A 20,600-nucleotide genomic window follows, 5' to 3' on the forward strand; every position below is an offset into this window, starting at 1 on the left:
CCGAGGCCGCCGTTCCCCTGCCTGGGCGGGCGGCGGGGCCCTGCCGGGGCGGGCTGGCCGCCGGGCGGGCAGTAAGGCGCAAGCGCCAGCCAAGCTGGGCCTCAAGAGGCCCTCCGCGGGCCCCTCTTGCGTCTACGGCCATACCACCCTGAACGCGCCCGATCTCGGAAGCTAAGCAGGGTCGGGCCTGGTTAGTACTTGGATGGGAGACCGCCTGGGAATACCGGGTGCTGTAGGCTTTTTGCCTCCCGCTCCGCCCTCTCCTTTAGTCGCCCGCCGCCTCCGCCCCCGCCGCCGGGCACCGCTGCAGGCCCCACCTACCTCCGACCCCTCCCACCACAGCGCGCCAGAGGGGGCGCTCTCCGCCTGCCTGGCCGGCCAGGCGGCCAGAAGGCGGCCCTGGAAGGCAGCCGCATCCCAGCCGCTCCCGGGGTGGCTGGCCTGGACCCAGACTCCGCCTCAGGCCCGGGTGCCGGCCGTGCGGCCCGCGAGCCCCCTTGACCTGCACCTGGCCGCCCCCACTAGCGCCCAGCCCCGGCGCAGCCACCTGTCTGCCGGTGTGTCTCTCCACAGCTCCCTCCGGAAAAAGCCCCCGCCCCCGGCCGCCGTTTCGCCACGGCCGGGGGCGGGAGCGGGGGCGGGGGCCGGGGCCGGTTCTCCGGGCCGGCCGGCCACAAGGCGCCGGGTCCTGTGCTCGGCGGGTGGCGTGGGGGGCAAGGGTGGCCTTGCTGGGGCTAAGGGGCCGTGGTGACTCAATGGTGGCTCCCAGTGGGTTCAGGGCCGACTGCCGTCGGGCAGGCGGGCCGGCCCGGGCTGCGGCTGGGCTGCGCCTAGCGCCGCGTGGGCGGGCAGCGGGGAGGCCCAAGGGACCGCGGGCCCCGGGCCCTGAAGCCTCCGGGGCCACGTCCCCGTGAGCGACGTGCGGGACCTGGGGCGGGGCGCCAAGCGCCGAACGGTTTGGTGGGTCCCGCCCGCCCTGGGCTGGGAGGTCGCCAACCCCTCCGCCACCCCCCCCGCCCCGGTACCCGAGGCCGCCGTTCCCCTGCCTGGGCGGGCGGCGGGGCCCTGCCGGGGCGGGCTGGCCGCCGGGCGGGCAGTAAGGCGCAAGCGCCAGCCAAGCTGGGCCTCAAGAGGCCCTCCGCGGGCCCCTCTTGCGTCTACGGCCATACCACCCTGAACGCGCCCGATCTCGTCTGATCTCGGAAGCTAAGCAGGGTCGGGCCTGGTTAGTACTTGGATGGGAGACCGCCTGGGAATACCGGGTGCTGTAGGCTTTTTGCCTCCCGCTCCGCCCTCTCCTTTAGTCGCCCGCCGCCTCCGCCCCCGCCGCCGGGCACCGCTGCAGGCCCCACCTACCTCCGACCCCTCCCACCACAGCGCGCCAGAGGGGGCGCTCTCCGCCTGCCTGGCCGGCCAGGCGGCCAGAAGGCGGCCCTGGAAGGCAGCCGCATCCCAGCCGCTCCCGGGGTGGCTGGCCTGGACCCAGACTCCGCCTCAGGCCCGGGTGCCGGCCGTGCGGCCCGCGAGCCCCCTTGACCTGCACCTGGCCGCCCCCACTAGCGCCCAGCCCCGGCGCAGCCACCTGTCTGCCGGTGTGTCTCTCCACAGCTCCCTCCGGAAAAAGCCCCCGCCCCCGGCCGCCGTTTCGCCACGGCCGGGGGCGGGAGCGGGGGCGGGGGCCGGGGCCGGGGCCGGTTCTCCGGGCCGGCCGGCCACAAGGCGCCGGGTCCTGTGCTCGGCGGGTGGCGTGGGGGGCAAGGGTGGCCTTGCTGGGGCTAAGGGGCCGTGGTGACTCAATGGTGGCTCCCAGTGGGTTCAGGGCCGACTGCCGTCGGGCAGGCGGGCCGGCCCGGGCTGCGGCTGGGCTGCGCCTAGCGCCGCGTGGGCGGGCAGCGGGGAGGCCCAAGGGACCGCGGGCCCCGGGCCCTGAAGCCTCCGGGGCCACGTCCCCGTGAGCGACGTGCGGGACCTGGGGCGGGGCGCCAAGCGCCGAACGGTTTGGTGGGTCCCGCCCGCCCTGGGCTGGGAGGTCGCCAACCCCTCCGCCACCCCCCCCCGCCCCGGTACCCGAGGCCGCCGTTCCCCTGCCTGGGCGGGCGGCGGGGCCCTGCCGGGGCGGGCTGGCCGCCGGGCGGGCAGTAAGGCGCAAGCGCCAGCCAAGCTGGGCCTCAAGAGGCCCTCCGCGGGCCCCTCTTGCGTCTACGGCCATACCACCCTGAACGCGCCCGATCTCGTCTGATCTCGGAAGCTAAGCAGGGTCGGGCCTGGTTAGTACTTGGATGGGAGACCGCCTGGGAATACCGGGTGCTGTAGGCTTTTTGCCTCCCGCTCCGCCCTCTCCTTTAGTCGCCCGCCGCCTCCGCCCCCGCCGCCGGGCACCGCTGCAGGCCCCACCTACCTCCGACCCCTCCCACCACAGCGCGCCAGAGGGGGCGCTCTCCGCCTGCCTGGCCGGCCAGGCGGCCAGAAGGCGGCCCTGGAAGGCAGCCGCATCCCAGCCGCTCCCGGGGTGGCTGGCCTGGACCCAGACTCCGCCTCAGGCCCGGGTGCCGGCCGTGCGGCCCGCGAGCCCCCTTGACCTGCACCTGGCCGCCCCCACTAGCGCCCAGCCCCGGCGCAGCCACCTGTCTGCCGGTGTGTCTCTCCACAGCTCCCTCCGGAAAAAGCCCCCGCCCCCGGCCGCCGTTTCGCCACGGCCGGGGGCGGGAGCGGGGGCGGGGGCCGGGGCCGGGGCCGGTTCTCCGGGCCGGCCGGCCACAAGGCGCCGGGTCCTGTGCTCGGCGGGTGGCGTGGGGGGCAAGGGTGGCCTTGCTGGGGCTAAGGGGCCGTGGTGACTCAATGGTGGCTCCCAGTGGGTTCAGGGCCGACTGCCGTCGGGCAGGCGGGCCGGCCCGGGCTGCGGCTGGGCTGCGCCTAGCGCCGCGTGGGCGGGCAGCGGGGAGGCCCAAGGGACCGCGGGCCCCGGGCCCTGAAGCCTCCGGGGCCACGTCCCCGTGAGCGACGTGCGGGACCTGGGGCGGGGCGCCAAGCGCCGAACGGTTTGGTGGGTCCCGCCCGCCCTGGGCTGGGAGGTCGCCAACCCCTCCGCCACCCCCCCCCGCCCCGGTACCCGAGGCCGCCGTTCCCCTGCCTGGGCGGGCGGCGGGGCCCTGCCGGGGCGGGCTGGCCGCCGGGCGGGCAGTAAGGCGCAAGCGCCAGCCAAGCTGGGCCTCAAGAGGCCCTCCGCGGGCCCCTCTTGCGTCTACGGCCATACCACCCTGAACGCGCCCGATCTCGTCTGATCTCGGAAGCTAAGCAGGGTCGGGCCTGGTTAGTACTTGGATGGGAGACCGCCTGGGAATACCGGGTGCTGTAGGCTTTTTGCCTCCCGCTCCGCCCTCTCCTTTAGTCGCCCGCCGCCTCCGCCCCCGCCGCCGGGCACCGCTGCAGGCCCCACCTACCTCCGACCCCTCCCACCACAGCGCGCCAGAGGGGGCGCTCTCCGCCTGCCTGGCCGGCCAGGCGGCCAGAAGGCGGCCCTGGAAGGCAGCCGCATCCCAGCCGCTCCCGGGGTGGCTGGCCTGGACCCAGACTCCGCCTCAGGCCCGGGTGCCGGCCGTGCGGCCCGCGAGCCCCCTTGACCTGCACCTGGCCGCCCCCACTAGCGCCCAGCCCCGGCGCAGCCACCTGTCTGCCGGTGTGTCTCTCCACAGCTCCCTCCGGAAAAAGCCCCCGCCCCCGGCCGCCGTTTCGCCACGGCCGGGGGCGGGAGCGGGGGCGGGGGCCGGGGCCGGGGCCGGTTCTCCGGGCCGGCCGGCCACAAGGCGCCGGGTCCTGTGCTCGGCGGGTGGCGTGGGGGGCAAGGGTGGCCTTGCTGGGGCTAAGGGGCCGTGGTGACTCAATGGTGGCTCCCAGTGGGTTCAGGGCCGACTGCCGTCGGGCAGGCGGGCCGGCCCGGGCTGCGGCTGGGCTGCGCCTAGCGCCGCGTGGGCGGGCAGCGGGGAGGCCCAAGGGACCGCGGGCCCCGGGCCCTGAAGCCTCCGGGGCCACGTCCCCGTGAGCGACGTGCGGGACCTGGGGCGGGGCGCCAAGCGCCGAACGGTTTGGTGGGTCCCGCCCGCCCTGGGCTGGGAGGTCGCCAACCCCTCCGCCACCCCCCCCCGCCCCGGTACCCGAGGCCGCCGTTCCCCTGCCTGGGCGGGCGGCGGGGCCCTGCCGGGGCGGGCTGGCCGCCGGGCGGGCAGTAAGGCGCAAGCGCCAGCCAAGCTGGGCCTCAAGAGGCCCTCCGCGGGCCCCTCTTGCGTCTACGGCCATACCACCCTGAACGCGCCCGATCTCGTCTGATCTCGGAAGCTAAGCAGGGTCGGGCCTGGTTAGTACTTGGATGGGAGACCGCCTGGGAATACCGGGTGCTGTAGGCTTTTTGCCTCCCGCTCCGCCCTCTCCTTTAGTCGCCCGCCGCCTCCGCCCCCGCCGCCGGGCACCGCTGCAGGCCCCACCTACCTCCGACCCCTCCCACCACAGCGCGCCAGAGGGGGCGCTCTCCGCCTGCCTGGCCGGCCAGGCGGCCAGAAGGCGGCCCTGGAAGGCAGCCGCATCCCAGCCGCTCCCGGGGTGGCTGGCCTGGACCCAGACTCCGCCTCAGGCCCGGGTGCCGGCCGTGCGGCCCGCGAGCCCCCTTGACCTGCACCTGGCCGCCCCCACTAGCGCCCAGCCCCGGCGCAGCCACCTGTCTGCCGGTGTGTCTCTCCACAGCTCCCTCCGGAAAAAGCCCCCGCCCCCGGCCGCCGTTTCGCCACGGCCGGGGGCGGGAGCGGGGGCGGGGGCCGGGGCCGGGGCCGGTTCTCCGGGCCGGCCGGCCACAAGGCGCCGGGTCCTGTGCTCGGCGGGTGGCGTGGGGGGCAAGGGTGGCCTTGCTGGGGCTAAGGGGCCGTGGTGACTCAATGGTGGCTCCCAGTGGGTTCAGGGCCGACTGCCGTCGGGCAGGCGGGCCGGCCCGGGCTGCGGCTGGGCTGCGCCTAGCGCCGCGTGGGCGGGCAGCGGGGAGGCCCAAGGGACCGCGGGCCCCGGGCCCTGAAGCCTCCGGGGCCACGTCCCCGTGAGCGACGTGCGGGACCTGGGGCGGGGCGCCAAGCGCCGAACGGTTTGGTGGGTCCCGCCCGCCCTGGGCTGGGAGGTCGCCAACCCCTCCGCCACCCCCCCCCGCCCCGGTACCCGAGGCCGCCGTTCCCCTGCCTGGGCGGGCGGCGGGGCCCTGCCGGGGCGGGCTGGCCGCCGGGCGGGCAGTAAGGCGCAAGCGCCAGCCAAGCTGGGCCTCAAGAGGCCCTCCGCGGGCCCCTCTTGCGTCTACGGCCATACCACCCTGAACGCGCCCGATCTCGTCTGATCTCGGAAGCTAAGCAGGGTCGGGCCTGGTTAGTACTTGGATGGGAGACCGCCTGGGAATACCGGGTGCTGTAGGCTTTTTGCCTCCCGCTCCGCCCTCTCCTTTAGTCGCCCGCCGCCTCCGCCCCCGCCGCCGGGCACCGCTGCAGGCCCCACCTACCTCCGACCCCTCCCACCACAGCGCGCCAGAGGGGGCGCTCTCCGCCTGCCTGGCCGGCCAGGCGGCCAGAAGGCGGCCCTGGAAGGCAGCCGCATCCCAGCCGCTCCCGGGGTGGCTGGCCTGGACCCAGACTCCGCCTCAGGCCCGGGTGCCGGCCGTGCGGCCCGCGAGCCCCCTTGACCTGCACCTGGCCGCCCCCACTAGCGCCCAGCCCCGGCGCAGCCACCTGTCTGCCGGTGTGTCTCTCCACAGCTCCCTCCGGAAAAAGCCCCCGCCCCCGGCCGCCGTTTCGCCACGGCCGGGGGCGGGAGCGGGGGCGGGGGCCGGGGCCGGGGCCGGTTCTCCGGGCCGGCCGGCCACAAGGCGCCGGGTCCTGTGCTCGGCGGGTGGCGTGGGGGGCAAGGGTGGCCTTGCTGGGGCTAAGGGGCCGTGGTGACTCAATGGTGGCTCCCAGTGGGTTCAGGGCCGACTGCCGTCGGGCAGGCGGGCCGGCCCGGGCTGCGGCTGGGCTGCGCCTAGCGCCGCGTGGGCGGGCAGCGGGGAGGCCCAAGGGACCGCGGGCCCCGGGCCCTGAAGCCTCCGGGGCCACGTCCCCGTGAGCGACGTGCGGGACCTGGGGCGGGGCGCCAAGCGCCGAACGGTTTGGTGGGTCCCGCCCGCCCTGGGCTGGGAGGTCGCCAACCCCTCCGCCACCCCCCCCCGCCCCGGTACCCGAGGCCGCCGTTCCCCTGCCTGGGCGGGCGGCGGGGCCCTGCCGGGGCGGGCTGGCCGCCGGGCGGGCAGTAAGGCGCAAGCGCCAGCCAAGCTGGGCCTCAAGAGGCCCTCCGCGGGCCCCTCTTGCGTCTACGGCCATACCACCCTGAACGCGCCCGATCTCGTCTGATCTCGGAAGCTAAGCAGGGTCGGGCCTGGTTAGTACTTGGATGGGAGACCGCCTGGGAATACCGGGTGCTGTAGGCTTTTTGCCTCCCGCTCCGCCCTCTCCTTTAGTCGCCCGCCGCCTCCGCCCCCGCCGCCGGGCACCGCTGCAGGCCCCACCTACCTCCGACCCCTCCCACCACAGCGCGCCAGAGGGGGCGCTCTCCGCCTGCCTGGCCGGCCAGGCGGCCAGAAGGCGGCCCTGGAAGGCAGCCGCATCCCAGCCGCTCCCGGGGTGGCTGGCCTGGACCCAGACTCCGCCTCAGGCCCGGGTGCCGGCCGTGCGGCCCGCGAGCCCCCTTGACCTGCACCTGGCCGCCCCCACTAGCGCCCAGCCCCGGCGCAGCCACCTGTCTGCCGGTGTGTCTCTCCACAGCTCCCTCCGGAAAAAGCCCCCGCCCCCGGCCGCCGTTTCGCCACGGCCGGGGGCGGGAGCGGGGGCGGGGGCCGGGGCCGGGGCCGGTTCTCCGGGCCGGCCGGCCACAAGGCGCCGGGTCCTGTGCTCGGCGGGTGGCGTGGGGGGCAAGGGTGGCCTTGCTGGGGCTAAGGGGCCGTGGTGACTCAATGGTGGCTCCCAGTGGGTTCAGGGCCGACTGCCGTCGGGCAGGCGGGCCGGCCCGGGCTGCGGCTGGGCTGCGCCTAGCGCCGCGTGGGCGGGCAGCGGGGAGGCCCAAGGGACCGCGGGCCCCGGGCCCTGAAGCCTCCGGGGCCACGTCCCCGTGAGCGACGTGCGGGACCTGGGGCGGGGCGCCAAGCGCCGAACGGTTTGGTGGGTCCCGCCCGCCCTGGGCTGGGAGGTCGCCAACCCCTCCGCCACCCCCCCCCGCCCCGGTACCCGAGGCCGCCGTTCCCCTGCCTGGGCGGGCGGCGGGGCCCTGCCGGGGCGGGCTGGCCGCCGGGCGGGCAGTAAGGCGCAAGCGCCAGCCAAGCTGGGCCTCAAGAGGCCCTCCGCGGGCCCCTCTTGCGTCTACGGCCATACCACCCTGAACGCGCCCGATCTCGTCTGATCTCGGAAGCTAAGCAGGGTCGGGCCTGGTTAGTACTTGGATGGGAGACCGCCTGGGAATACCGGGTGCTGTAGGCTTTTTGCCTCCCGCTCCGCCCTCTCCTTTAGTCGCCCGCCGCCTCCGCCCCCGCCGCCGGGCACCGCTGCAGGCCCCACCTACCTCCGACCCCTCCCACCACAGCGCGCCAGAGGGGGCGCTCTCCGCCTGCCTGGCCGGCCAGGCGGCCAGAAGGCGGCCCTGGAAGGCAGCCGCATCCCAGCCGCTCCCGGGGTGGCTGGCCTGGACCCAGACTCCGCCTCAGGCCCGGGTGCCGGCCGTGCGGCCCGCGAGCCCCCTTGACCTGCACCTGGCCGCCCCCACTAGCGCCCAGCCCCGGCGCAGCCACCTGTCTGCCGGTGTGTCTCTCCACAGCTCCCTCCGGAAAAAGCCCCCGCCCCCGGCCGCCGTTTCGCCACGGCCGGGGGCGGGAGCGGGGGCGGGGGCCGGGGCCGGGGCCGGTTCTCCGGGCCGGCCGGCCACAAGGCGCCGGGTCCTGTGCTCGGCGGGTGGCGTGGGGGGCAAGGGTGGCCTTGCTGGGGCTAAGGGGCCGTGGTGACTCAATGGTGGCTCCCAGTGGGTTCAGGGCCGACTGCCGTCGGGCAGGCGGGCCGGCCCGGGCTGCGGCTGGGCTGCGCCTAGCGCCGCGTGGGCGGGCAGCGGGGAGGCCCAAGGGACCGCGGGCCCCGGGCCCTGAAGCCTCCGGGGCCACGTCCCCGTGAGCGACGTGCGGGACCTGGGGCGGGGCGCCAAGCGCCGAACGGTTTGGTGGGTCCCGCCCGCCCTGGGCTGGGAGGTCGCCAACCCCTCCGCCACCCCCCCCCGCCCCGGTACCCGAGGCCGCCGTTCCCCTGCCTGGGCGGGCGGCGGGGCCCTGCCGGGGCGGGCTGGCCGCCGGGCGGGCAGTAAGGCGCAAGCGCCAGCCAAGCTGGGCCTCAAGAGGCCCTCCGCGGGCCCCTCTTGCGTCTACGGCCATACCACCCTGAACGCGCCCGATCTCGTCTGATCTCGGAAGCTAAGCAGGGTCGGGCCTGGTTAGTACTTGGATGGGAGACCGCCTGGGAATACCGGGTGCTGTAGGCTTTTTGCCTCCCGCTCCGCCCTCTCCTTTAGTCGCCCGCCGCCTCCGCCCCCGCCGCCGGGCACCGCTGCAGGCCCCACCTACCTCCGACCCCTCCCACCACAGCGCGCCAGAGGGGGCGCTCTCCGCCTGCCTGGCCGGCCAGGCGGCCAGAAGGCGGCCCTGGAAGGCAGCCGCATCCCAGCCGCTCCCGGGGTGGCTGGCCTGGACCCAGACTCCGCCTCAGGCCCGGGTGCCGGCCGTGCGGCCCGCGAGCCCCCTTGACCTGCACCTGGCCGCCCCCACTAGCGCCCAGCCCCGGCGCAGCCACCTGTCTGCCGGTGTGTCTCTCCACAGCTCCCTCCGGAAAAAGCCCCCGCCCCCGGCCGCCGTTTCGCCACGGCCGGGGGCGGGAGCGGGGGCGGGGGCCGGGGCCGGGGCCGGTTCTCCGGGCCGGCCGGCCACAAGGCGCCGGGTCCTGTGCTCGGCGGGTGGCGTGGGGGGCAAGGGTGGCCTTGCTGGGGCTAAGGGGCCGTGGTGACTCAATGGTGGCTCCCAGTGGGTTCAGGGCCGACTGCCGTCGGGCAGGCGGGCCGGCCCGGGCTGCGGCTGGGCTGCGCCTAGCGCCGCGTGGGCGGGCAGCGGGGAGGCCCAAGGGACCGCGGGCCCCGGGCCCTGAAGCCTCCGGGGCCACGTCCCCGTGAGCGACGTGCGGGACCTGGGGCGGGGCGCCAAGCGCCGAACGGTTTGGTGGGTCCCGCCCGCCCTGGGCTGGGAGGTCGCCAACCCCTCCGCCACCCCCCCCCGCCCCGGTACCCGAGGCCGCCGTTCCCCTGCCTGGGCGGGCGGCGGGGCCCTGCCGGGGCGGGCTGGCCGCCGGGCGGGCAGTAAGGCGCAAGCGCCAGCCAAGCTGGGCCTCAAGAGGCCCTCCGCGGGCCCCTCTTGCGTCTACGGCCATACCACCCTGAACGCGCCCGATCTCGTCTGATCTCGGAAGCTAAGCAGGGTCGGGCCTGGTTAGTACTTGGATGGGAGACCGCCTGGGAATACCGGGTGCTGTAGGCTTTTTGCCTCCCGCTCCGCCCTCTCCTTTAGTCGCCCGCCGCCTCCGCCCCCGCCGCCGGGCACCGCTGCAGGCCCCACCTACCTCCGACCCCTCCCACCACAGCGCGCCAGAGGGGGCGCTCTCCGCCTGCCTGGCCGGCCAGGCGGCCAGAAGGCGGCCCTGGAAGGCAGCCGCATCCCAGCCGCTCCCGGGGTGGCTGGCCTGGACCCAGACTCCGCCTCAGGCCCGGGTGCCGGCCGTGCGGCCCGCGAGCCCCCTTGACCTGCACCTGGCCGCCCCCACTAGCGCCCAGCCCCGGCGCAGCCACCTGTCTGCCGGTGTGTCTCTCCACAGCTCCCTCCGGAAAAAGCCCCCGCCCCCGGCCGCCGTTTCGCCACGGCCGGGGGCGGGAGCGGGGGCGGGGGCCGGGGCCGGGGCCGGTTCTCCGGGCCGGCCGGCCACAAGGCGCCGGGTCCTGTGCTCGGCGGGTGGCGTGGGGGGCAAGGGTGGCCTTGCTGGGGCTAAGGGGCCGTGGTGACTCAATGGTGGCTCCCAGTGGGTTCAGGGCCGACTGCCGTCGGGCAGGCGGGCCGGCCCGGGCTGCGGCTGGGCTGCGCCTAGCGCCGCGTGGGCGGGCAGCGGGGAGGCCCAAGGGACCGCGGGCCCCGGGCCCTGAAGCCTCCGGGGCCACGTCCCCGTGAGCGACGTGCGGGACCTGGGGCGGGGCGCCAAGCGCCGAACGGTTTGGTGGGTCCCGCCCGCCCTGGGCTGGGAGGTCGCCAACCCCTCCGCCACCCCCCCCCGCCCCGGTACCCGAGGCCGCCGTTCCCCTGCCTGGGCGGGCGGCGGGGCCCTGCCGGGGCGGGCTGGCCGCCGGGCGGGCAGTAAGGCGCAAGCGCCAGCCAAGCTGGGCCTCAAGAGGCCCTCCGCGGGCCCCTCTTGCGTCTACGGCCATACCACCCTGAACGCGCCCGATCTCGTCTGATCTCGGAAGCTAAGCAGGGTCGGGCCTGGTTAGTACTTGGATGGGAGACCGCCTGGGAATACCGGGTGCTGTAGGCTTTTTGCCTCCCGCTCCGCCCTCTCCTTTAGTCGCCCGCCGCCTCCGCCCCCGCCGCCGGGCACCGCTGCAGGCCCCACCTACCTCCGACCCCTCCCACCACAGCGCGCCAGAGGGGGCGCTCTCCGCCTGCCTGGCCGGCCAGGCGGCCAGAAGGCGGCCCTGGAAGGCAGCCGCATCCCAGCCGCTCCCGGGGTGGCTGGCCTGGACCCAGACTCCGCCTCAGGCCCGGGTGCCGGCCGTGCGGCCCGCGAGCCCCCTTGACCTGCACCTGGCCGCCCCCACTAGCGCCCAGCCCCGGCGCAGCCACCTGTCTGCCGGTGTGTCTCTCCACAGCTCCCTCCGGAAAAAGCCCCCGCCCCCGGCCGCCGTTTCGCCACGGCCGGGGGCGGGAGCGGGGGCGGGGGCCGGGGCCGGGGCCGGTTCTCCGGGCCGGCCGGCCACAAGGCGCCGGGTCCTGTGCTCGGCGGGTGGCGTGGGGGGCAAGGGTGGCCTTGCTGGGGCTAAGGGGCCGTGGTGACTCAATGGTGGCTCCCAGTGGGTTCAGGGCCGACTGCCGTCGGGCAGGCGGGCCGGCCCGGGCTGCGGCTGGGCTGCGCCTAGCGCCGCGTGGGCGGGCAGCGGGGAGGCCCAAGGGACCGCGGGCCCCGGGCCCTGAAGCCTCCGGGGCCACGTCCCCGTGAGCGACGTGCGGGACCTGGGGCGGGGCGCCAAGCGCCGAACGGTTTGGTGGGTCCCGCCCGCCCTGGGCTGGGAGGTCGCCAACCCCTCCGCCACCCCCCCCCGCCCCGGTACCCGAGGCCGCCGTTCCCCTGCCTGGGCGGGCGGCGGGGCCCTGCCGGGGCGGGCTGGCCGCCGGGCGGGCAGTAAGGCGCAAGCGCCAGCCAAGCTGGGCCTCAAGAGGCCCTCCGCGGGCCCCTCTTGCGTCTACGGCCATACCACCCTGAACGCGCCCGATCTCGTCTGATCTCGGAAGCTAAGCAGGGTCGGGCCTGGTTAGTACTTGGATGGGAGACCGCCTGGGAATACCGGGTGCTGTAGGCTTTTTGCCTCCCGCTCCGCCCTCTCCTTTAGTCGCCCGCCGCCTCCGCCCCCGCCGCCGGGCACCGCTGCAGGCCCCACCTACCTCCGACCCCTCCCACCACAGCGCGCCAGAGGGGGCGCTCTCCGCCTGCCTGGCCGGCCAGGCGGCCAGAAGGCGGCCCTGGAAGGCAGCCGCATCCCAGCCGCTCCCGGGGTGGCTGGCCTGGACCCAGACTCCGCCTCAGGCCCGGGTGCCGGCCGTGCGGCCCGCGAGCCCCCTTGACCTGCACCTGGCCGCCCCCACTAGCGCCCAGCCCCGGCGCAGCCACCTGTCTGCCGGTGTGTCTCTCCACAGCTCCCTCCGGAAAAAGCCCCCGCCCCCGGCCGCCGTTTCGCCACGGCCGGGGGCGGGAGCGGGGGCGGGGGCCGGGGCCGGGGCCGGTTCTCCGGGCCGGCCGGCCACAAGGCGCCGGGTCCTGTGCTCGGCGGGTGGCGTGGGGGGCAAGGGTGGCCTTGCTGGGGCTAAGGGGCCGTGGTGACTCAATGGTGGCTCCCAGTGGGTTCAGGGCCGACTGCCGTCGGGCAGGCGGGCCGGCCCGGGCTGCGGCTGGGCTGCGCCTAGCGCCGCGTGGGCGGGCAGCGGGGAGGCCCAAGGGACCGCGGGCCCCGGGCCCTGAAGCCTCCGGGGCCACGTCCCCGTGAGCGACGTGCGGGACCTGGGGCGGGGCGCCAAGCGCCGAACGGTTTGGTGGGTCCCGCCCGCCCTGGGCTGGGAGGTCGCCAACCCCTCCGCCACCCCCCCCCGCCCCGGTACCCGAGGCCGCCGTTCCCCTGCCTGGGCGGGCGGCGGGGCCCTGCCGGGGCGGGCTGGCCGCCGGGCGGGCAGTAAGGCGCAAGCGCCAGCCAAGCTGGGCCTCAAGAGGCCCTCCGCGGGCCCCTCTTGCGTCTACGGCCATACCACCCTGAACGCGCCCGATCTCGTCTGATCTCGGAAGCTAAGCAGGGTCGGGCCTGGTTAGTACTTGGATGGGAGACCGCCTGGGAATACCGGGTGCTGTAGGCTTTTTGCCTCCCGCTCCGCCCTCTCCTTTAGTCGCCCGCCGCCTCCGCCCCCGCCGCCGGGCACCGCTGCAGGCCCCACCTACCTCCGACCCCTCCCACCACAGCGCGCCAGAGGGGGCGCTCTCCGCCTGCCTGGCCGGCCAGGCGGCCAGAAGGCGGCCCTGGAAGGCAGCCGCATCCCAGCCGCTCCCGGGGTGGCTGGCCTGGACCCAGACTCCGCCTCAGGCCCGGGTGCCGGCCGTGCGGCCCGCGAGCCCCCTTGACCTGCACCTGGCCGCCCCCACTAGCGCCCAGCCCCGGCGCAGCCACCTGTCTGCCGGTGTGTCTCTCCACAGCTCCCTCCGGAAAAAGCCCCCGCCCCCGGCCGCCGTTTCGCCACGGCCGGGGGCGGGAGCGGGGGCGGGGGCCGGGGCCGGGGCCGGTTCTCCGGGCCGGCCGGCCACAAGGCGCCGGGTCCTGTGCTCGGCGGGTGGCGTGGGGGGCAAGGGTGGCCTTGCTGGGGCTAAGGGGCCGTGGTGACTCAATGGTGGCTCCCAGTGGGTTCAGGGCCGACTGCCGTCGGGCAGGCGGGCCGGCCCGGGCTGCGGCTGGGCTGCGCCTAGCGCCGCGTGGGCGGGCAGCGGGGAGGCCCAAGGGACCGCGGGCCCCGGGCCCTGAAGCCTCCGGGGCCACGTCCCCGTGAGCGACGTGCGGGACCTGGGGCGGGGCGCCAAGCGCCGAACGGTTTGGTGGGTCCCGCCCGCCCTGGGCTGGGAGGTCGCCAACCCCTCCGCCACCCCCCCCGCCCCGGTACCCGAGGCCGCCGTTCCCCTGCCTGGGCGGGCGGCGGGGCCCTGCCGGGGCGGGCTGGCCGCCGGGCGGGCAGTAAGGCGCAAGCGCCAGCCAAGCTGGGCCTCAAGAGGCCCTCCGCGGGCCCCTCTTGCGTCTACGGCCATACCACCCTGAACGCGCCCGATCTCGTCTGATCTCGGAAGCTAAGCAGGGTCGGGCCTGGTTAGTACTTGGATGGGAGACCGCCTGGGAATACCGGGTGCTGTAGGCTTTTTGCCTCCCGCTCCGCCCTCTCCTTTAGTCGCCCGCCGCCTCCGCCCCCGCCGCCGGGCACCGCTGCAGGCCCCACCTACCTCCGACCCCTCCCACCACAGCGCGCCAGAGGGGGCGCTCTCCGCCTGCCTGGCCGGCCAGGCGGCCAGAAGGCGGCCCTGGAAGGCAGCCGCATCCCAGCCGCTCCCGGGGTGGCTGGCCTGGACCCAGACTCCGCCTCAGGCCCGGGTGCCGGCCGTGCGGCCCGCGAGCCCCCTTGACCTGCACCTGGCCGCCCCCACTAGCGCCCAGCCCCGGCGCAGCCACCTGTCTGCCGGTGTGTCTCTCCACAGCTCCCTCCGGAAAAAGCCCCCGCCCCCGGCCGCCGTTTCGCCACGGCCGGGGGCGGGAGCGGGGGCGGGGGCCGGGGCCGGGGCCGGTTCTCCGGGCCGGCCGGCCACAAGGCGCCGGGTCCTGTGCTCGGCGGGTGGCGTGGGGGGCAAGGGTGGCCTTGCTGGGGCTAAGGGGCCGTGGTGACTCAATGGTGGCTCCCAGTGGGTTCAGGGCCGACTGCCGTCGGGCAGGCGGGCCGGCCCGGGCTGCGGCTGGGCTGCGCCTAGCGCCGCGTGGGCGGGCAGCGGGGAGGCCCAAGGGACCGCGGGCCCCGGGCCCTGAAGCCTCCGGGGCCACGTCCCCGTGAGCGACGTGCGGGACCTGGGGCGGGGCGCCAAGCGCCGAACGGTTTGGTGGGTCCCGCCCGCCCTGGGCTGGGAGGTCGCCAACCCCTCCGCCACCCCCCCCCGCCCCGGTACCCGAGGCCGCCGTTCCCCTGCCTGGGCGGGCGGCGGGGCCCTGCCGGGGCGGGCTGGCCGCCGGGCGGGCAGTAAGGCGCAAGCGCCAGCCAAGCTGGGCCTCAAGAGGCCCTCCGCGGGCCCCTCTTGCGTCTACGGCCATACCACCCTGAACGCGCCCGATCTCGTCTGATCTCGGAAGCTAAGCAGGGTCGGGCCTGGTTAGTACTTGGATGGGAGACCGCCTGGGAATACCGGGTGCTGTAGGCTTTTTGCCTCCCGCTCCGCCCTCTCCTTTAGTCGCCCGCCGCCTCCGCCCCCGCCGCCGGGCACCGCTGCAGGCCCCACCTACCTCCGACCCCTCCCACCACAGCGCGCCAGAGGGGGCGCTCTCCGCCTGCCTGGCCGGCCAGGCGGCCAGAAGGCGGCCCTGGAAGGCAGCCGCATCCCAGCCGCTCCCGGGGTGGCTGGCCTGGACCCAGACTCCGCCTCAGGCCCGGGTGCCGGCCGTGCGGCCCGCGAGCCCCCTTGACCTGCACCTGGCCGCCCCCACTAGCGCCCAGCCCCGGCGCAGCCACCTGTCTGCCGGTGTGTCTCTCCACAGCTCCCTCCGGAAAAAGCCCCCGCCCCCGGCCGCCGTTTCGCCACGGCCGGGGGCGGGAGCGGGGGCGGGGGCCGGGGCCGGGGCCGGTTCTCCGGGCCGGCCGGCCACAAGGCGCCGGGTCCTGTGCTCGGCGGGTGGCGTGGGGGGCAAGGGTGGCCTTGCTGGGGCTAAGGGGCCGTGGTGACTCAATGGTGGCTCCCAGTGGGTTCAGGGCCGACTGCCGTCGGGCAGGCGGGCCGGCCCGGGCTGCGGCTGGGCTGCGCCTAGCGCCGCGTGGGCGGGCAGCGGGGAGGCCCAAGGGACCGCGGGCCCCGGGCCCTGAAGCCTCCGGGGCCACGTCCCCGTGAGCGACGTGCGGGACCTGGGGCGGGGCGCCAAGCGCCGAACGGTTTGGTGGGTCCCGCCCGCCCTGGGCTGGGAGGTCGCCAACCCCTCCGCCACCCCCCCCCGCCCCGGTACCCGAGGCCGCCGTTCCCCTGCCTGGGCGGGCGGCGGGGCCCTGCCGGGGCGGGCTGGCCGCCGGGCGGGCAGTAAGGCGCAAGCGCCAGCCAAGCTGGGCCTCAAGAGGCCCTCCGCGGGCCCCTCTTGCGTCTACGGCCATACCACCCTGAACGCGCCCGATCTCGTCTGATCTCGGAAGCTAAGCAGGGTCGGGCCTGGTTAGTACTTGGATGGGAGACCGCCTGGGAATACCGGGTGCTGTAGGCTTTTTGCCTCCCGCTCCGCCCTCTCCTTTAGTCGCCCGCCGCCTCCGCCCCCGCCGCCGGGCACCGCTGCAGGCCCCACCTACCTCCGACCCCTCCCACCACAGCGCGCCAGAGGGGGCGCTCTCCGCCTGCCTGGCCGGCCAGGCGGCCAGAAGGCGGCCCTGGAAGGCAGCCGCATCCCAGCCGCTCCCGGGGTGGCTGGCCTGGACCCAGACTCCGCCTCAGGCCCGGGTGCCGGCCGTGCGGCCCGCGAGCCCCCTTGACCTGCACCTGGCCGCCCCCACTAGCGCCCAGCCCCGGCGCAGCCACCTGTCTGCCGGTGTGTCTCTCCACAGCTCCCTCCGGAAAAAGCCCCCGCCCCCGGCCGCCGTTTCGCCACGGCCGGGGGCGGGAGCGGGGGCGGGGGCCGGGGCCGGGGCCGGTTCTCCGGGCCGGCCGGCCACAAGGCGCCGGGTCCTGTGCTCGGCGGGTGGCGTGGGGGGCAAGGGTGGCCTTGCTGGGGCTAAGGGGCCGTGGTGACTCAATGGTGGCTCCCAGTGGGTTCAGGGCCGACTGCCGTCGGGCAGGCGGGCAGGCCCGGGCTGCGGCTGGGCTGCGCCTAGCGCCGCGTGGGCGGGCAGCGGGGAGGCCCAAGGGACCGCGGGCCCCGGGCCCTGAAGCCTCCGGGGCCACGTCCCCGTGAGCGACGTGCGGGACCTGGGGCGGGGCGCCAAGCGCCGAACGGTTTGGTGGGTCCCGCCCGCCCTGGGCTGGGAGGTCGCCAACCCCTCCGCCACCCCCCCCCGCCCCGGTACCCGAGGCCGCCGTTCCCCTGCCTGGGCGGGCGGCGGGGCCCTGCCGGGGCGGGCTGGCCGCCGGGCGGGCAGTAAGGCGCAAGCGCCAGCCAAGCTGGGCCTCAAGAGGCCCTCCGCGGGCCCCTCTTGCGTCTACGGCCATACCACCCTGAACGCGCCCGATCTCGTCTGATCTCGGAAGCTAAGCAGGGTCGGGCCTGGTTAGTACTTGGATGGGAGACCGCCTGGGAATACCGGGTGCTGTAGGCTTTTTGCCTCCCGCTCCGCCCTCTCCTTTAGTCGCCCGCCGCCTCCGCCCCCGCCGCCGGGCACCGCTGCAGGCCCCACCTACCTCCGACCCCTCCCACCACAGCGCGCCAGAGGGGGCGCTCTCCGCCTGCCTGGCCGGCCAGGCGGCCAGAAGGCGGCCCTGGAAGGCAGCCGCATCCCAGCCGCTCCCGGGGTGGCTGGCCTGGACCCAGACTCCGCCTCAGGCCCGGGTGCCGGCCGTGCGGCCCGCGAGCCCCCTTGACCTGCACCTGGCCGCCCCCACTAGCGCCCAGCCCCGGCGCAGCCACCTGTCTGCCGGTGTGTCTCTCCACAGCTCCCTCCGGAAAAAGCCCCCGCCCCCGGCCGCCGTTTCGCCACGGCCGGGGGCGGGAGCGGGGGCGGGGGCCGGGGCCGGGGCCGGTTCTCCGGGCCGGCCGGCCACAAGGCGCCGGGTCCTGTGCTCGGCGGGTGGCGTGGGGGGCAAGGGTGGCCTTGCTGGGGCTAAGGGGCCGTGGTGACTCAATGGTGGCTCCCAGTGGGTTCAGGGCCGACTGCCGTCGGGCAGGCGGGCCGGCCCGGGCTGCGGCTGGGCTGCGCCTAGCGCCGCGTGGGCGGGCAGCGGGGAGGCCCAAGGGACCGCGGGCCCCGGGCCCTGAAGCCTCCGGGGCCACGTCCCCGTGAGCGACGTGCGGGACCTGGGGCGGGGCGCCAAGCGCCGAACGGTTTGGTGGGTCCCGCCCGCCCTGGGCTGGGAGGTCGCCAACCCCTCCGCCACCCCCCCCCGCCCCGGTACCCGAGGCCGCCGTTCCCCTGCCTGGGCGGGCGGCGGGGCCCTGCCGGGGCGGGCTGGCCGCCGGGCGGGCAGTAAGGCGCAAGCGCCAGCCAAGCTGGGCCTCAAGAGGCCCTCCGCGGGCCCCTCTTGCGTCTACGGCCATACCACCCTGAACGCGCCCGATCTCGTCTGATCTCGGAAGCTAAGCAGGGTCGGGCCTGGTTAGTACTTGGATGGGAGACCGCCTGGGAATACCGGGTGCTGTAGGCTTTTTGCCTCCCGCTCCGCCCTCTCCTTTAGTCGCCCGCCGCCTCCGCCCCCGCCGCCGGGCACCGCTGCAGGCCCCACCTACCTCCGACCCCTCCCACCACAGCGCGCCAGAGGGGGCGCTCTCCGCCTGCCTGGCCGGCCAGGCGGCCAGAAGGCGGCCCTGGAAGGCAGCCGCATCCCAGCCGCTCCCGGGGTGGCTGGCCTGGACCCAGACTCCGCCTCAGGCCCGGGTGCCGGCCGTGCGGCCCGCGAGCCCCCTTGACCTGCACCTGGCCGCCCCCACTAGCGCCCAGCCCCGGCGCAGCCACCTGTCTGCCGGTGTGTCTCTCCACAGCTCCCTCCGGAAAAAGCCCCCGCCCCCGGCCGCCGTTTCGCCACGGCCGGGGGCGGGAGCGGGGGCGGGGGCCGGGGCCGGGGCCGGTTCTCCGGGCCGGCCGGCCACAAGGCGCCGGGTCCTGTGCTCGGCGGGTGGCGTGGGGGGCAAGGGTGGCCTTGCTGGGGCTAAGGGGCCGTGGTGACTCAATGGTGGCTCCCAGTGGGTTCAGGGCCGACTGCCGTCGGGCAGGCGGGCCGGCCCGGGCTGCGGCTGGGCTGCGCCTAGCGCCGCGTGGGCGGGCAGCGGGGAGGCCCAAGGGACCGCGGGCCCCGGGCCCTGAAGCCTCCGGGGCCACGTCCCCGTGAGCGACGTGCGGGACCTGGGGCGGGGCGCCAAGCGCCGAACGGTTTGGTGGGTCCCGCCCGCCCTGGGCTGGGAGGTCGCCAACCCCTCCGCCACCCCCCCCCGCCCCGGTACCCGAGGCCGCCGTTCCCCTGCCTGGGCGGGCGGCGGGGCCCTGCCGGGGCGGGCTGGCCGCCGGGCGGGCAGTAAGGCGCAAGCGCCAGCCAAGCTGGGCCTCAAGAGGCCCTCCGCGGGCCCCTCTTGCGTCTACGGCCATACCACCCTGAACGCGCCCGATCTCGTCTGATCTCGGAAGCTAAGCAGGGTCGGGCCTGGTTAGTACTTGGATGGGAGACCGCCTGGGAATACCGGGTGCTGTAGGCTTTTTGCCTCCCGCTCCGCCCTCTCCTTTAGTCGCCCGCCGCCTCCGCCCCCGCCGCCGGGCACCGCTGCAGGCCCCACCTACCTCCGACCCCTCCCACCACAGCGCGCCAGAGGGGGCGCTCTCCGCCTGCCTGGCCGGCCAGGCGGCCAGAAGGCGGCCCTGGAAGGCAGCCGCATCCCAGCCGCTCCCGGGGTGGCTGGCCTGGACCCAGACTCCGCCTCAGGCCCGGGTGCCGGCCGTGCGGCCCGCGAGCCCCCTTGACCTGCACCTGGCCGCCCCCACTAGCGCCCAGCCCCGGCGCAGCCACCTGTCTGCCGGTGTGTCTCTCCACAGCTCCCTCCGGAAAAAGCCCCCGCCCCCGGCCGCCGTTTCGCCACGGCCGGGGGCGGGAGCGGGGGCGGGGGCCGGGGCCGGGGCCGGTTCTCCGGGCCGGCCGGCCACAAGGCGCCGGGTCCTGTGCTCGGCGGGTGGCGTGGGGGGCAAGGGTGGCCTTGCTGGGGCTAAGGGGCCGTGGTGACTCAATGGTGGCTCCCAGTGGGTTCAGGGCCGACTGCCGTCGGGCAGGCGGGCCGGCCCGGGCTGCGGCTGGGCTGCGCCTAGCGCCGCGTGGGCGGGCAGCGGGGAGGCCCAAGGGACCGCGGGCCCCGGGCCCTGAAGCCTCCGGGGCCACGTCCCCGTGAGCGACGTGCGGGACCTGGGGCGGGGCGCCAAGCGCCGAACGGTTTGGTGGGTCCCGCCCGCCCTGGGCTGGGAGGTCGCCAACCCCTCCGCCACCCCCCCCGCCCCGGTACCCGAGGCCGCCGTTCCCCTGCCTGGGCGGGCGGCGGGGCCCTGCCGGGGCGGGCTGGCCGCCGGGCGGGCAGTAAGGCGCAAGCGCCAGCCAAGCTGGGCCTCAAGAGGCCCTCCGCGGGCCCCTCTTGCGTCTACGGCCATACCACCCTGAACGCGCCCGATCTCGTCTGATCTCGGAAGCTAAGCAGGGTCGGGCCTGGTTAGTACTTGGATGGGAGACCGCCTGGGAATACCGGGTGCTGTAGGCTTTTTGCCTCCCGCTCCGCCCTCTCCTTTAGTCGCCCGCCGCCTCCGCCCCCGCCGCCGGGCACCGCTGCAGGCCCCACCTACCTCCGACCCCTCCCACCACAGCGCGCCAGAGGGGGCGCTCTCCGCCTGCCTGGCCGGCCAGGAGGCCAGAAGGCGGCCCTGGAAGGCAGCCGCATCCCAGCCGCTCCCGGGGTGGCTGGCCTGGACCCAGACTCCGCCTCAGGCCCGGGTGCCGGCCGTGCGGCCCGCGAGCCCCCTTGACCTGCACCTGGCCGCCCCCACTAGCGCCCAGCCCCGGCGCAGCCACCTGTCTGCCGGTGTGTCTCTCCACAGCTCCCTCCGGAAAAAGCCCCCGCCCCCGGCCGCCGTTTCGCCACGGCCGGGGGCGGGAGCGGGGGCGGGGGCCGGGGCCGGGGCCGGTTCTCCGGGCCGGCCGGCCACAAGGCGCCGGGTCCTGTGCTCGGCGGGTGGCGTGGGGGGCAAGGGTGGCCTTGCTGGGGCTAAGGGGCCGTGGTGACTCAATGGTGGCTCCCAGTGGGTTCAGGGCCGACTGCCGTCGGGCAGGCGGGCC

General features: G+C 76.6%; 19 non-coding genes and 1 pseudogene across 19 annotated transcripts; all 20 read left to right on the forward strand.

Annotated features, from left to right (window-relative positions):
• Positions 1-130: 130 nt before the first annotated feature.
• Positions 131-239, forward strand: LOC137767875 (5S ribosomal RNA; annotated as a pseudogene).
• Positions 240-1,155: 916 nt separating this feature from the next.
• LOC137767948 (5S ribosomal RNA) lies at positions 1,156-1,274 on the forward strand. Its single transcript, XR_011074634.1, has one exon. It is a non-coding gene; the product is annotated as a 5S ribosomal RNA (ribosomal RNA).
• A 923-nt stretch (positions 1,275-2,197) lies between these two features.
• LOC137767949 (5S ribosomal RNA) lies at positions 2,198-2,316 on the forward strand. Its single transcript, XR_011074635.1, has one exon. It is a non-coding gene; the product is annotated as a 5S ribosomal RNA (ribosomal RNA).
• A 923-nt stretch (positions 2,317-3,239) lies between these two features.
• Positions 3,240-3,358, forward strand: LOC137767950 (5S ribosomal RNA). Its single transcript, XR_011074636.1, has one exon. It is a non-coding gene; the product is annotated as a 5S ribosomal RNA (ribosomal RNA).
• Positions 3,359-4,281: 923 nt separating this feature from the next.
• Positions 4,282-4,400, forward strand: LOC137767951 (5S ribosomal RNA). Its single transcript, XR_011074637.1, has one exon. It is a non-coding gene; the product is annotated as a 5S ribosomal RNA (ribosomal RNA).
• Positions 4,401-5,323: 923 nt separating this feature from the next.
• LOC137767952 (5S ribosomal RNA) lies at positions 5,324-5,442 on the forward strand. The gene has a single exon (XR_011074638.1). It is a non-coding gene; the product is annotated as a 5S ribosomal RNA (ribosomal RNA).
• Positions 5,443-6,365: 923 nt separating this feature from the next.
• Positions 6,366-6,484, forward strand: LOC137767953 (5S ribosomal RNA). The gene has a single exon (XR_011074639.1). It is a non-coding gene; the product is annotated as a 5S ribosomal RNA (ribosomal RNA).
• Positions 6,485-7,407: 923 nt separating this feature from the next.
• On the forward strand, positions 7,408-7,526 carry LOC137767954 (5S ribosomal RNA). Its single transcript, XR_011074640.1, has one exon. It is a non-coding gene; the product is annotated as a 5S ribosomal RNA (ribosomal RNA).
• A 923-nt stretch (positions 7,527-8,449) lies between these two features.
• On the forward strand, positions 8,450-8,568 carry LOC137767955 (5S ribosomal RNA). Its single transcript, XR_011074641.1, has one exon. It is a non-coding gene; the product is annotated as a 5S ribosomal RNA (ribosomal RNA).
• A 923-nt stretch (positions 8,569-9,491) lies between these two features.
• On the forward strand, positions 9,492-9,610 carry LOC137767957 (5S ribosomal RNA). The gene has a single exon (XR_011074643.1). It is a non-coding gene; the product is annotated as a 5S ribosomal RNA (ribosomal RNA).
• Positions 9,611-10,533: 923 nt separating this feature from the next.
• LOC137767958 (5S ribosomal RNA) lies at positions 10,534-10,652 on the forward strand. Its single transcript, XR_011074644.1, has one exon. It is a non-coding gene; the product is annotated as a 5S ribosomal RNA (ribosomal RNA).
• A 923-nt stretch (positions 10,653-11,575) lies between these two features.
• Positions 11,576-11,694, forward strand: LOC137767959 (5S ribosomal RNA). Its single transcript, XR_011074645.1, has one exon. It is a non-coding gene; the product is annotated as a 5S ribosomal RNA (ribosomal RNA).
• A 923-nt stretch (positions 11,695-12,617) lies between these two features.
• LOC137767960 (5S ribosomal RNA) lies at positions 12,618-12,736 on the forward strand. Its single transcript, XR_011074646.1, has one exon. It is a non-coding gene; the product is annotated as a 5S ribosomal RNA (ribosomal RNA).
• A 922-nt stretch (positions 12,737-13,658) lies between these two features.
• On the forward strand, positions 13,659-13,777 carry LOC137767961 (5S ribosomal RNA). The gene has a single exon (XR_011074647.1). It is a non-coding gene; the product is annotated as a 5S ribosomal RNA (ribosomal RNA).
• A 923-nt stretch (positions 13,778-14,700) lies between these two features.
• LOC137767962 (5S ribosomal RNA) lies at positions 14,701-14,819 on the forward strand. Its single transcript, XR_011074648.1, has one exon. It is a non-coding gene; the product is annotated as a 5S ribosomal RNA (ribosomal RNA).
• Positions 14,820-15,742: 923 nt separating this feature from the next.
• Positions 15,743-15,861, forward strand: LOC137767963 (5S ribosomal RNA). The gene has a single exon (XR_011074649.1). It is a non-coding gene; the product is annotated as a 5S ribosomal RNA (ribosomal RNA).
• Positions 15,862-16,784: 923 nt separating this feature from the next.
• On the forward strand, positions 16,785-16,903 carry LOC137767964 (5S ribosomal RNA). The gene has a single exon (XR_011074650.1). It is a non-coding gene; the product is annotated as a 5S ribosomal RNA (ribosomal RNA).
• Positions 16,904-17,826: 923 nt separating this feature from the next.
• Positions 17,827-17,945, forward strand: LOC137767965 (5S ribosomal RNA). The gene has a single exon (XR_011074651.1). It is a non-coding gene; the product is annotated as a 5S ribosomal RNA (ribosomal RNA).
• Positions 17,946-18,868: 923 nt separating this feature from the next.
• Positions 18,869-18,987, forward strand: LOC137767966 (5S ribosomal RNA). The gene has a single exon (XR_011074652.1). It is a non-coding gene; the product is annotated as a 5S ribosomal RNA (ribosomal RNA).
• Positions 18,988-19,909: 922 nt separating this feature from the next.
• LOC137767968 (5S ribosomal RNA) lies at positions 19,910-20,028 on the forward strand. Its single transcript, XR_011074654.1, has one exon. It is a non-coding gene; the product is annotated as a 5S ribosomal RNA (ribosomal RNA).
• The last annotated feature ends 572 nt before the right edge of the window (positions 20,029-20,600 follow it).

This window comes from Eschrichtius robustus, chromosome 7 (assembly GCF_028021215.1).
Source record: "Eschrichtius robustus isolate mEscRob2 chromosome 7, mEscRob2.pri, whole genome shotgun sequence".
NCBI classification, from domain to species: Eukaryota; Metazoa; Chordata; class Mammalia; order Artiodactyla; family Eschrichtiidae; genus Eschrichtius; species Eschrichtius robustus.